This window comes from Amia ocellicauda, chromosome 22, assembly GCF_036373705.1.
Source record: "Amia ocellicauda isolate fAmiCal2 chromosome 22, fAmiCal2.hap1, whole genome shotgun sequence".
In the NCBI taxonomy this organism is placed as follows: domain Eukaryota; kingdom Metazoa; phylum Chordata; class Actinopteri; order Amiiformes; family Amiidae; genus Amia; species Amia ocellicauda.
Genome location: NC_089871.1, coordinates 22,690,671 through 22,705,424, shown reverse-complemented (window position 1 = coordinate 22,705,424; position 14,754 = coordinate 22,690,671). Strand labels below are relative to the sequence as shown.

Sequence of the window (14,754 nt, the reverse complement as noted above, 5' to 3'; positions counted from 1 at the left end):
ACTACCTACAAGCACCAAAGCCGGTCATTGTAACCGACAGCTCTTTAACAGCTGTGTAATGACAATCAAAGGCAAACCATCGTATAAACTCAGAAGTTTTATGCATGAACATCAAATCCAACATTTACATAGCACAAATGTAGCATTTCAATGAAAATATGATCATAAAACATTAATATTATTGCTATAAATAACAAAGCACATTTTTCTAAACGCACACACTGCTGTCAAAACATGAATAACGAGATAGCCTACAATAAGCCAAAAATCTCAAAAACGGCATATAATAAGAGAATGAAACAAGTGTAAACGTAAATATTGGAATAATGCTCAAAAGCAATATTTTATACTTCAAAAACAACTATTGCATTTATCAAAACATAATTGTACACTAAAGTAAACGGATTCAACATCGTGTAAACCTAGTTTTCAACATACACTGCTTTCATTCACAGTAGTGTTGTATTTCCATAAACGATTTACTATATATTTAGCCTGCATACCTGACAGCTCGGGACAGCATTGCAATAAATACTCCTCCACTGATAATGTCCACGAATCGCTATTTTCAATGCGATGTGCCTGCGTTATTGCACTCTGTACTACGTGCAGTAGCAATCGCGTATTGATCAGTAGAGTAAAAGCACTCGGTGCCATTTGGACCGGGCGTTTCACTCGCGATGTTTTCACAAAACTGGCACAGACCCACGAATCATCACTGTCATTCCCAGTATCACTGATGCCCCCTGAATCAGTCATGTTTACATACACGGCATTTCCAAAAAGAGCTCTCTTCAATCTCCGTTTCGAATCCGTGTTTATTTGCGGGGTAATCACTGTATCCAGTCAATCCTCACTACAGTTTTAAGAAAACACCTGTAAGCACATGAAAGACTGTAGACAGGTAGAGATCACCTCTTGAGCGCCAGACTGACTGTATTGTAAAGGGAAGGCAGGATTATGCGTTATATTTGAGTTATTATGTCTGTAAATGGCCGGTGAAAATTACCCGATTCTGGCTATTCTACGTAAATGTGTTCAAGACTTTTTTATTTTTGTGTTCATGCGGTTAAAACGTTGTAGACATGTTTAATACATATACTTAGGAAAAGCCAAGAACAGGTAGGCACAGTGTGTATAGGAAGACAGAGTAATTCAAACTCTAATAACCACATTGGTCAAATTGACCGGCTTGGCGTTTCTAGTGTTAATACCAGTACTTTTACTTGTGCTTGAGTAAAATGTCATCAAAGTAACAGTACTTCTACTTGAGTAGGATTTTTCAGTACTCTTTCCACCTCTGCTTCCTAAAGGAGTACTCCGGCATCGGTCCCGTTAATGAACACAGAGGAAAAAGATGTACGCATGTACTCGAAACCTCGTTGTTTGTCTTAATGTCTGACTTACATCTCAATCACACAGTTCAAGCTCTGCTAGCGGTTCCCTACTCCCCTCATCACATCCCAGCGGCACAGCCTGAACTCTCAAGTGAATACATAGTATTGTCCTTCCATGGAGCAAAAAGCATTACCAGGAGTGGGGTTCGAACCCAAGCAGACATATGTCCATTAGAACTTAAGTCTAACGCCTTTACCACTCGGCCATCCTGGTCTTGTTTGGAAATGACAAGGCGTTTCATGACATGATGTTGTAAAGGACTGAATGTTTTTGTTTAGGTTTGCGTCTACGTTCTCGGACCTTGTTTAGTTGTAATAGTAATGTCGACTCTGTATGTTGCCACAAAGCACAATGCTTATTTTCCAAACTGCATCCAATCGATTGGAAGACGATACCCAGAGCCTTTCCATCGAGATTATCCTCAGCAGCATCACTTTATAGTGACACAAGCATACGATTGTCCTTTAGAAGTTAGGGTTTCCGTGAGCATAAGCAAAGACATTAAGAGACTGAGCAACCTCAGCAGGATGTGAACCTGAAGAGCCATGAACCCATCTGATTTGAAGTCCAACACCTTAAGCACTCATCAATCACACCTCTCTCGGGCAGCACAGCTCCCTCCCATATTCTATGAAACACTACAGTTATCTATTGTATGGCTTGTGTTGTGGCTGTGTACTGTAACAAACACGATTCAATGTCGATGCCTTTTTTACATAGTCACACTAGGATGTGTTGGTTGTAGAGAGACACAGAAGTTCCCAAACAACTATTTAAGAGATATCATCTATTTTGCAAGCAGCGCAACTATCTACATGCTCCACAGAACTACACAGCACAGGGAAAGGTGGTTTCCTTCAAAAGCCATGTCTTCAGATAAATTGCTCAATATAGCAACGCAATCACTATAGTTTGGTTCATTGTCCCTGTATCACACTTATGTGATATTGATTTAATATGTTTATTCCCTATTCAAGGAAATCATTTGAAATCATGTTAAAGTCAATACAAAGTGCCGTGCCTCTGCAAGTCAACTGAATATTATTATTACGATTGTTATTACTACTAACAGTTCATAATAACAATTGTAAGAATGCATTTACATGCCTGTACTTTTCACTGATTTCAAACGCATATGTGTTCGAGTCGATGCAGATGTGCTCTGGCATGCATGCTAAAAACAACTGCTTCATAATGTTTGAGTATGTATACTCTGCGTCATCATCCAGGATGTTGCTGGCTATTTCCCCGTAATGAAAACTCATCAATGAAAAGGCACAAACAGAAACAGGTCTGCCTTGCACACAGTTGAGAAAGAAACAAACACATGCTATCTTCCAAGTCTGGAAAGAAGATCAATAGTGACACTCACCTTGATCACATTAGATTCATGTGTGTGCTGTCTTGAAGACACTCAGAGACACTTGCTGTTACATGGACACAGATTGAAAAGCCTTTCGCTGTGCGCAGGATTTGAACCTGCGCAGGGATGACCCGATTGGATTTCAAGTCCAACGCCTTAAACACTCAGCCATCACAGCCTCCTCCCGTCAGACTCTGCAGTATGTGGGGCTATAATACAAAGGACACCAGGACACCAGTGTCAAAGTAAATTTAAGACTGGGGTCTGGGGTCGCGATTTATCTATTTATTTATTTGACTTGCCCAAACCGAAATGTATTTAAGTATCAGCTAAAACAAAACAACAGCAGATAGTGAATATCTCCATATATGTGAATTTCACATTTGTTCTCAAGAATTTCCATTCTGACATGCTACTCAATATTTGAATTAAAATCAGTTGATTCCTGAAATGTTGATTCCTTTTCTTCACATCATATATTCATATCTTATTTTCACTATTTTTTTATGGATTTTTTGGCAGATTTGCACCTGATATAACTCCAGTTTGCCTGTCCTGTGACCGGCTTAGGAAGTTCCTAACTCTCCTTTGATATTCAATCTTGATCATGTTGCAAACCCAGGTCTCTGGATCAATGCTTTGATCAGTCACCTGTTTGATCATGACTGCTAATTATTTTATATTATAGGGCACTGTAGTGTTGAAAAACACGTTTACTGCATTGATGCACGCAGCTGTAATGGAGCCATTTCAAAGCGCTTTCATGTTGCATCATAGGCTATGTAATATTTCAGTTTCATGCTATTGTAATAACTGGTTCTTTATGTTTTATAATTGTCTATGTCTGCTAAGATATGTGCATACCGATTTATACACCAGTTTACACAATTTATTGTGTACATTTGTTTTATTATTTGTATTGTTAATGTACATGCGCACGTTTTGATACACAATAGATGAATCGCAAGTTTCTAACATTCCTTAAAATTCAATCATGACAACTCCAGAAAAACTGATCATACAAACCTAGAACTACTTCAAGTCCATTAAAGTGTGTTTCAAAAGTCCTTATTGTTAATTTACTGTTAATAGACTTATTGTTGATTTCCTGGCTGGCTGGCAGTGTTACAATAACGACGTACGTTGTACTCCGAGTAGTTTTTCAATGTTCTACTTTTTACATTTACTTGAGTAGTTTGACGTGCCGACATTTCGAACTACCTACAAGCACCAAAGCCGGTCATTGTAACCGACAGCTCTTTAACAGCTGTGTAATGACAATCAAAGGCAAACCATCGTATAAACTCAGAAGTTTTATGCATGAACATCAAATCCAACATTTACATAGCACAAATGTAGCATTTCAATGAAAATATGATCATAAAACATTAATATTATTGCTATAAATAACAAAGCACATTTTTCTAAACGCACACACTGCTGTCAAAACATGAATAACGAGATAGCCTACAATAAGCCAAAAATCTCAAAAACGGCATATAATAAGAGAATGAAACAAGTGTAAACGTAAATATTGGAATAATGCTCAAAAGCAATATTTTATTCTTCAAAAACAACTATTGCATTTATCAAAACATAATTGTACACTAGAGTAAACGGATTCAACATCGTGTAAACCTAGTTTTCAACATACACTGCTTTCATTCACAGTAGTGTTGTATTTCCATAAACGATTTACTATATATTTAGCCTGCATACCTGACAGCTCGGGACAGCATTGCAATAAATACTCCTCCACTGCTAATGTCCACGAATCGCTATTTTCAATGCGATGTGCCTGCGTTATTGCACTCTGTACTACGTGCAGTAGCAATCGCGTATTGATCAGTAGAGTAAAAGCACTCGGTGCCATTTGGACCGGGCGTTTCACTCGCGATGTTTTCACAACACTGGCACAGACCCACGAATCATCACTGTCATTCCCAGTATCACTGATGCCCCCTGAATCAGTCATGTTTACATACACGGCATTTCCAAAACGAGCTCTCTTCAATCTCCGTTTCGAATCCGTGTTTATTTGCGGGGTAATCACTGTATCCAGTCAATCCTCACTACAGTTTTAAGAAAACACCTGTAAGCACATGAAAGACTGTAGACAGGTAGAGATCACCTCTTGAGCGCCAGACTGACTGTATTGTAAAGGGAAGGCAGGATTATGCGTTATATTTGAGTTATTATGTCTGTAAATGGCCGGTGAAAATTACCCGATTCTGGCTATTCTACGTAAATGTGTTCAAGACTTTTTTATTTTTGTGTTCATGCGGTTAAAACGTTGTAGACATGTTTAATACATATACTTAGGAAAAGCCAAGAACAGGTAGGCACAGTGTGTATAGGAAGACAGAGTAATTCAAACTCTAATAACCACATTGGTCAAATTGACCGGCTTGGCGTTTCTAGTGTTAATACCAGTACTTTTACTTGTGCTTGAGTAAAATGTCATCAAAGTAACAGTACTTCTACTTGAGTAGGATTTTTCAGTACTCTTTCCACATCTGCTTCCTAAAGGAGTACTCCGGCATCGGTCCCGTTAATGAACACAGAGGAAAAAGATGTACGCATGTACTCGAAACCTCGTTGTTTGTCTTAATGTCTGACTTACATCTCAATCACACAGTTCAAGCTCTGCTAGAGGTTCCCTACTCCCCTCATCACATCCCAGTGGCACAGCCTGAACTCTCAAGTGAATACATAGTATTGTCCTTCCATGGAGCAAAAAGCATTACCAGGAGTGGGGTTCGAACCCACGCAGACATATGTCCATTAGAACTTAAGTCTAACGCCTTTACCACTCGGCCATCCTGGTCTTGTTTGGAAATGACAAGGCGTTTCATGACATGATGTTGTAAAGGACTGAATGTTTTTGTTTAGGTTTGCGTCTACGTTCTCGGACCTTGTTTAGTTGTAATAGTAATGTCGACTCTGTATGTTGCCACAAAGCACAATGCTTATTTTCCAAACTGCATCCAATCGATTGGAAGACGATACCCAGAGCCTTTCCATCGAGATTATCCTCAGCAGCATCACTTTATAGTGACACAAGCATACGATTGTCCTTTAGAAGTTAGGGTTTCCGTGAGCATAAGCAAAGACATTAAGAGACTGAGCAACCTCAGCAGGATGTGAACCTGAAGAGCCATGAACCCATCTGATTTGAAGTCCAACACCTTAAGCACTCATCAATCACACCTCTCTCGGGCAGCACAGCTCCCTCCCATATTCTATGAAACACTACAGTTATCTATTGTATGGCTTGTGTTGTGGCTGTGTACTGTAACAAACACGATTCAATGTCGATGCCTTTTTTACATAGTCACACTAGGATGTGTTGGTTGTAGAGAGACACAGAAGTTCCCAAACAACTATTTAAGAGATATCATCTATTTTGCAAGCAGCGCAACTATCTACATGCTCCACAGAACTACACAGCACAGGGAAAGGTGGTTTCCTTCAAAAGCCATGTCTTCAGATAAATTGCTCAATATAGCAACGCAATCACTATAGTTTGGTTCATTGTCCCTGTATCACACTTATGTGATATTGATTTAATATGTTTATTCCCTATTCAAGGAAATCATTTGAAATCATGTTAAAGTCAATACAAAGTGCCGTGCCTCTGCAAGTCAACTGAATATTATTATTACGATTGTTATTACTACTAACAGTTCATAATAACAATTGTAAGAATGCATTTACATGCCTGTACTTTTCACTGATTTCAAACGCATATGTGTTCGAGTCGATGCAGATGTGCTCTGGCATGCATGCTAAAAACAACTGCTTCATAATGTTTGAGTATGTATACTCTGCGTCATCATCCAGGATGTTGCTGGCTATTTCCCCGTAATGAAAACTCATCAATGAAAAGGCACAAACAGAAACAGGTCTGCCTTGCACACAGTTGAGAAAGAAACAAACACATGCTATCTTCCAAGTCTGGAAAGAAGATCAATAGTGACACTCACCTTGATCACATTAGATTCATGTGTGTGCTGTCTTGAAGACACTCAGAGACACTTGCTGTTACATGGACACAGATTGAAAAGCCTTTCGCTGTGCGCAGGATTTGAACCTGCGCAGGGATGACCCGATTGGATTTCAAGTCCAACGCCTTAACCACTCGGCCATCACAGCCTCCTCCCGTCAGACGCTGCAGTATGTGGGGCTATAATACAAAGGACACCAGGACACCAGTGTCAAAGTAAATTTAAGACTGGGGTCTGGGGTCGCGATTTATCTATTTATTTATTTGACTTGCCCAAACCGAAATGTATTTAAGAATCAGCTAAAACAAAACAACAGCAGATAGTGAATATCTCCATATATGTGAATTTCACATTTGTTCTCAAGAATTTCCATTCTGACATGCTACTCAATATTTGAATTAAAATCAGTTGATTCCTGAAATGTTGATTCCTTTTCTTCACATCATATATTCATATCTTATTTTCACTATTTTTTTATGGATTTTTTGGCAGATTTGCACCTGATATAACTCCAGTTTGCCTGTCCTGTGACCGGCTTAGGAAGTTCCTAACTCTCCTTTGATATTCAATCTTGATCATGTTGCAAACCCAGGTCTCTGGATCAATGCTTTGATCAGTCACCTGTTTGATCATGACTGCTAATTATTTTATATTATAGGGCACTGTAGTGTTGAAAAACACGTTTACTGCATTGATGCACGCAGCTGTAATGGAGCCATTTCAAAGCGCTTTCATGTTGCATCATAGGCTATGTAATATTTCAGTTTCATGCTATTGTAATAACTGGTTCTTTATGTTTTATAATTGTCTATGTCTGCTAAGATATGTGCATACCGATTTATACACCAGTTTACACAATTTATTGTGTACATTTGTTTTATTATTTGTATTGTTAATGTACATGCGCACGTTTTGATACACAATAGATGAATCGCAAGTTTCTAACATTCCTTAAAATTCAATCATGACAACTCCAGAAAAACTGATCATACAAACCTAGAACTACTTCAAGTCCATTAAAGTGTGTTTCAAAAGTCCTTATTGTTAATTTACTGTTAATAGACTTATTGTTGATTTCCTGGCTGGCTGGCAGTGTTACAATAACGACGTACGTTGTACTCCGAGTAGTTTTTCAATGTTCTACTTTTTACATTTACTTGAGTAGTTTGACGTGCCGACATTTCGAACTACCTACAAGCACCAAAGCCGGTCATTGTAACCGACAGCTCTTTAACAGCTGTGTAATGACAATCAAAGGCAAACCATCGTATAAACTCAGAAGTTTTATGCATGAACATCAAATCCAACATTTACATAGCACAAATGTAGCATTTCAATGAAAATATGATCATAAAACATTAATATTATTGCTATAAATAACAAAGCACATTTTTCTAAACGCACACACTGCTGTCAAAACATGAATAACGAGATAGCCTACAATAAGCCAAAAATCTCAAAAACGGCATATAATAAGAGAATGAAACAAGTGTAAACGTAAATATTGGAATAATGCTCAAAAGCAATATTTTATTCTTCAAAAACAACTATTGCATTTATCAAAACATAATTGTACACTAGAGTAAACGGATTCAACATCGTGTAAACCTAGTTTTCAACATACACTGCTTTCATTCACAGTAGTGTTGTATTTCCATAAACGATTTACTATATATTTAGCCTGCATACCTGACAGCTCGGGACAGCATTGCAATAAATACTCCTCCACTGCTAATGTCCACGAATCGCTATTTTCAATGCGATGTGCCTGCGTTATTGCACTCTGTACTACGTGCAGTAGCAATCGCGTATTGATCAGTAGAGTAAAAGCACTCGGTGCCATTTGGACCGGGCGTTTCACTCGCGATGTTTTCACAACACTGGCACAGACCCACGAATCATCACTGTCATTCCCAGTATCACTGATGCCCCCTGAATCAGTCATGTTTACATACACGGCATTTCCAAAACGAGCTCTCTTCAATCTCCGTTTCGAATCCGTGTTTATTTGCGGGGTAATCACTGTATCCAGTCAATCCTCACTACAGTTTTAAGAAAACACCTGTAAGCACATGAAAGACTGTAGACAGGTAGGGATCACCTCTTGAGCGCCAGACTGACTGTATTGTAAAGGGAAGGCAGGATTATGCGTTATATTTGAGTTATTATGTCTGTAAATGGCCGGTGAAAATTACCCGATTCTGGCTATTCTACGTAAATGTGTTCAAGACTTTTTTATTTTTGTGTTCATGCGGTTAAAACGTTGTAGACATGTTTAATACATATACTTAGGAAAAGCCAAGAACAGGTAGGCACAGTGTGTATAGGAAGACAGAGTAATTCAAACTCTAATAACCACATTGGTCAAATTGACCGGCTTGGCGCTTCTAGTGTTAATACCAGTACTTTTACTTGTGCTTGAGTAAAATTTCATCAAAGTAACAGTACTTCTACTTGAGTAGGATTTTTCAGTACTCTTTCCACCTCTGCTTCCTAAAGGAGTACTCCGGCATCGGTCCCGTTAATGAACACAGAGGAAAAAGATGTACGCATGTACTCGAAACCTCATTGTTTGTCTTAATGTCTGAGTTACATCTCAATCACACAGTTCAAGCTCTGCTAGAGGTTCCCTACTCCCCTCATCACATCCCAGCGGCACAGCGTGAACTCTCAAGTGAATACATAGTATTGTCCTTCCATGGAGCAAAAAGCATTACCAGGAGTGGGGTTCGAACCCACGCAGACATATGACCATTAGAACTTAAGTCAAACGCCTTTAACACTCGGCCATCCTGGTCTTGTTTGGAAATGACAAGGCGTTTCATGACATGATGTTGTAAAGGACTGAATGTTTTTGTTTAGGTATGCGTCTACGTTCTCGGACCTTGTTTAGTTGTAATAGTAATGTCGACTCTGTATGTTGCCACAAAGCACAATGCTTATTTTCCAAACTGCATCCAATCGATTGGAAGACGATACCCAGAGCCTTTCCATCGAGATTATCCTCAGCAGCATCACTTTATAGTGACACAAGCATACGATTGTCCTTTAGAAGTTAGCGTTTCCGTGAGCATAAGCAAAGACATTAAGAGACTGAGCAACCTCAGCAGGATGTGAACCTGAAGAGCCATGAACCCATCTGATTTGAAGTCCAACACCTTAAGCACTCATCAATCACACCTCTCTCGGGCAGCACAGCTCCCTCCCATATTCTATGAAACACTACAGTTATCTATTGTATGGCTTGTGTTGTGGCTGTGTACTGTAACAAACACGATTCAATGTCGATGCCTTTTTTACATAGTCACACTAGGATGTGTTGGTTGTAGAGAGACACAGAAGTTCCCAAACAACTATTTAAGAGATATCATCTATTTTGCAAGCAGCGCAACTATCTACATGCTCCACAGAACTACACAGCACAGGGAAAGGTGGTTGCCTTCAAAAGCCATGTCTTCAGATAAATTGTTCAATATAGCAATGCAATCACAATAGTTTGGTTCATTGTCCCTGTATCGCACTTATGTGATATTGATTTAATATGTTTATTCCCTATTCAAGGAAATCATTTGAAATCATGTTAAAGTCAATACAAAGTGCCGTGCCTCTGCAAGTCAACTGAATATTATTACGATTGTTATTACTACTAACAGTTCATAATAACAATTGTAAGAATGCATTTACATGCCTGTACTTTTCACTGATTTCAAACGCATATGTGTTCGAGTCGATGCAGATGTGCTCTGGCATGCATGATAAAAACAACTGCTTCAGAATGTTTGAGTATGTATACTCTGCGTCATCATCCAGGATGTTGCTGGCTATTTCCCCGTAATGAAAACTCATCAATGAAAAGGCACAAACAGAAACTGGTCTGCCTTGCACACAGTTGAGAAAGAAACAAACACATGCTATCTTCCAAGTCTGGAAGGAAGATCAATAGTGACACTCACCTTGATCACATTAGATTCATGTGTGTGCTGTCCTGAAGACACTCAGAGACACTTGCTGTTACATGGACACAGATTGAAAAGCCTTTCGCTATGAGCAGGATTTGAACCTGCGCAGGGATGACCCCATTGGATTTCAAGTCCAACGCCTTAACCACTCAGCCATCACAGCCTCCTCCCATCAGACAATGCAGTATGTGGGGCTATAATACAAAGGACACCAGGACACCAGTGTCAAAGTAAATTTAAGACTGGGGTCTGGGGTCGCGATTTATCTATTTATTTATTTGACTTGCCCAAACCGAAATGTATTCAAGTATCAGCTAAAACAAAACAACAGCAGATATGTGAATTTCACATTTGTTCTCAAGAATTTCCATTCTGACATGCTACTCAATATTTGAATTAAAATCAGTTGATTCCTGAAATGTTGATTCCTTTTCTTCACATCATATATTCATATCTTATTTTCACTATTTTTTTATGGATTTTTTGGCAGATTTGCACCTGATATAACTCCAGTTTGCCTGTCCTGTGACCGGCTTAGGAAGTTCCTAACTCTCCTTTGATATTCAATCTTGATCATGTTGCAAACCCAGGTCTCTGGATCAATGCTTTGATCAGTCACCTGTTTGATCATGACTGCTAATTATTTTATATTATAGGGCACTGTAGTGTTGAAAAACACGTTTACTGCATTGATGCACGCAGCTGTAATGGAGCCATTTCAAAGTGCTTTCATGTTGCATCATAGGCTATGTAATATTTCAGTTTCATGCTATTGTAATAACTGGTTCTTTATGTTTTATAATTGTCTATGTCTGCTAAGATATGTGCATACCGATTTATACACCAGTTTACACAATTTATTGTGTACATTTGTTTTATTATTTGTATTGTTAATGTACATGCGCACGTTTTGATACACAATAGATGAATCGCAAGTTTCTAACATTCCTTAAAATTCAATCATGACAACTCCAGAAAAACTGATCATACAAACCTAGAACTACTTCAAGTCCATTAAAGTGTGTTTCAAAAGTCCTTATTGTTAATTTACTGTTAATAGACTTATTGTTGATTTCCTGGCTGGCTGGCAGTGTTACAATAACGACGTACGTTGTACTCCGAGTAGTTTTTCAACGTTCTACTTTTTACATTTACTTGAGTAGTTTGACGTGCCGACATTTCGAACTACCTACAAGCACCAAAGCCGGTCATTGTAACCGACAGCTCTTTAACAGCTGTGTAATGACAATCAAAGGCAAACCATCCTATAAAACTCAGAAGTTTTATGCATGAACATCAAATCCAACATTTACATAGCACAAATGTAGCATTTCAATGAAAATATGATCATAAAACATTAATATTATTGCCATAAATAACAAAGCACATTTTTCTAAACGCACACACTGCTGTCAAAACATGAATAACGAGATAGCCTACAATAAGCCAAAAATCTCAAAAACGGCATATAATAAGAGAATGAAACAAGTGTAAACGTAAATATTGGAATAATGCTCAAAAGCAATATTTTATACTTCAAAAACAACTATTGCATTTATCAAAACATAATTGTACACTAAAGTAAACGGATTCAGCATCGTGTAAACCTAGTTTTTAACATACACTGCTTTCATTCACAGTAGTGTTGTATTTCCATAAACGATTTACTATATATTTAGCCTGCATACCTGACAGCTCGGGACAGCATTGCAATAAATACTCCTCCACTGATAATGTCCACGAATCGCTATTTTCAATGCGATGTGCCTGCGTTATTGCACTCTGTACTATGTGCAGTAGCAATCGCGTATTGATCAGTAGAGTAAAAGCACTCGGTGCCATTTGGACCGGGCGTTTCACTCGCGATGTTTTCACAACACTGGCACAGACCCACGAATCATCACTGTCATTCCCAGTATCACTGATGCCCCCTGAATCAGTCATGTTTACATACACGGCATTTCCAAAACGAGCTCTCTTCAATCTCCGTTTCGAATCAGTGTTTATTTGCGGGGTAATCACTGTATCCAGTCAATCCTCACTACAGTTTTAAGAAAACACCTGTAAGCAAATGAAGACTGTAGACAGGTAGGGATCACCTCTTGAGCGCCAGACTGACTGTATTGTAAAGGGAAGGCAGGATTATGCGTTATATTTGAGTTATTATGTCTGTAAATGGCCGGTGAAAATTACCCGATTCTGGCTATTCTACGTAAATGTGTTCAAGACTTTTTTATTTTTGTGTTCATGCGGTTAAAACGTTGTAGACATGTTTAATACATATACTTAGGAAAAGCCAAGAACAGGTAGGCACAGTGTGTATAGGAAGACAGAGTAATTCAAACTCTAATAACCACATTGGTCAAATTGACCGGCTTGGCGCTTCTAGTGTTAATACCAGTACTTTTACTTGTGCTTGAGTAAAATTTCATCAAAGCAACAGTACTTCTACTTGAGTAGGATTTTTCAGTACTCTTTCCACCTCTACTTCCTAAAGGAGTACTCCGGCATCGGTCCCGTTAATGAACACAGAGGAAAAAGATGTACGCATGTACTCGAAACCTCGTTGTTTTTCTTAATGTCTGAGTTACATCTCAATCACACAGTTCAAGCTCTGCTAGAGGTTCCCTACTCCCCTCATCACATCCCAGCGGCACAGCGTGAACTCTCAAGTGAATACATCGTATTGTCCTTCCATGGAGCAAAAAGCATTACCAGGAGTGGGGTTCGAACCCACGCAGACATATGTCCATTAGAACTTAAGTCTAACGCCTTTACCACTCGGCCATCCTGGTCTTGTTTGGAAATGACAAGGCGTTTCATGACATGATGTTGTAAAGGACTGAATGGTTTTGTTTAGGTTTGCGTCTACGTTCTCGGACCTTGTTTAGTTGTAATAGTAATGTCGACTCTGTATGTTGCCACAAAGCACAATGCTTATTTTCCAAACTGCATCCAATCGATTGGAAGACGATACCCAGAGCCTTTCCATCGAGATTATCCTCAGCAGCATCACTTTATAGTGACACAAGCATACGATTGTCCTTTAGAAGTTAGCGTTTCCGTGAGCATAAGCAAAGACATTAAGAGACTGAGCAACCTCAGCAGGATGTGAACCTGAAGAGCCATGAACCCATCTGATTTGAAGTCCAACACCTTAAGCACTCATCAATCACACCTCTCTCGGGCAGCACAGCTCCCTCCCATATTCTATGAAACACTACAGTTATCTATTGTATGGCTTGTGTTGTGGCTGTGTACTGTAACAAACACGATTCAATGTCGATGCCTTTTTTACATAGTCACACTAGGATGTGTTGGTTGTAGAGAGACACAGAAGTTCCCAAACAACTATTTAAGAGATATCATCTATTTTGCAAGCAGCGCAACTATCTACATGCTCCACAGAACTACACAGCACAGGGAAAGGTGGTTGCCTTCAAAAGCCATGTCTTCAGATAAATTGCTCAATATAGCAACGCAATCACTATAGTTTGGTTCATTGTCCCTGTATCGCACTTATGTGATATTGATTTAATATGTTTATTCCCTATTCAAGGAAATCATTTGAAATCATGTTAAAGTCAATACAAAGTGCCGTGCCTCTGCAAGTCAACTGAATATTATTATTACGATTGTTATTACTACTAACAGTTCATAATAACAATTGTAAGAATGCATTTACATGCCTGTACTTTTCACTGATTTCAAACGCATATGTGTTCGAGTCGATGCAGATGTGCTCTGGCATGCATGCTAAAAACAACTGCTTCATAATGTTTGAGTATGTATACTCTGCGTCATCATCCAGGATGTTGCTGGCTATTTCCCCGTAATGAAAACTCATCAATGAAAAGGCACAAACAGAAACTGGTCTGCCTTGCACACAGTTGAGAAAGAAACAAACACATGCTATCTTCCAAGTCTGGAAGGAAGATCAATAGTGACACTCAGCTTGATCACATTAGATTCATGTGTGTGCTGTCCTGGAGACACTCAGAGACACTTGCTGTTACATGGACACAGA

At 38.9% G+C, this 14,754-nt stretch overlaps 7 non-coding genes across 7 annotated transcripts; all 7 read right to left on the bottom strand.

The window, feature by feature from the left end:
* Positions 1-1,528: 1,528 nt before the first annotated feature.
* Positions 1,529-1,611, bottom strand: trnal-uaa (transfer RNA leucine (anticodon UAA)). Its single transcript has one exon. It is a non-coding gene; the product is annotated as a tRNA-Leu (tRNA).
* A 1,245-nt stretch (positions 1,612-2,856) lies between these two features.
* On the bottom strand, positions 2,857-2,939 carry trnas-uga (transfer RNA serine (anticodon UGA)). The gene has a single exon. It is a non-coding gene; the product is annotated as a tRNA-Ser (tRNA).
* Positions 2,940-5,505: 2,566 nt separating this feature from the next.
* On the bottom strand, positions 5,506-5,588 carry trnal-uaa (transfer RNA leucine (anticodon UAA)). Its single transcript has one exon. It is a non-coding gene; the product is annotated as a tRNA-Leu (tRNA).
* A 1,245-nt stretch (positions 5,589-6,833) lies between these two features.
* trnas-uga (transfer RNA serine (anticodon UGA)) lies at positions 6,834-6,916 on the bottom strand. Its single transcript has one exon. It is a non-coding gene; the product is annotated as a tRNA-Ser (tRNA).
* Positions 6,917-9,482: 2,566 nt separating this feature from the next.
* trnal-uaa (transfer RNA leucine (anticodon UAA)) lies at positions 9,483-9,565 on the bottom strand. Its single transcript has one exon. It is a non-coding gene; the product is annotated as a tRNA-Leu (tRNA).
* A 1,242-nt stretch (positions 9,566-10,807) lies between these two features.
* trnas-uga (transfer RNA serine (anticodon UGA)) lies at positions 10,808-10,890 on the bottom strand. Its single transcript has one exon. It is a non-coding gene; the product is annotated as a tRNA-Ser (tRNA).
* A 2,549-nt stretch (positions 10,891-13,439) lies between these two features.
* On the bottom strand, positions 13,440-13,522 carry trnal-uaa (transfer RNA leucine (anticodon UAA)). The gene has a single exon. It is a non-coding gene; the product is annotated as a tRNA-Leu (tRNA).
* Positions 13,523-14,754: the final 1,232 nt, after the last annotated feature.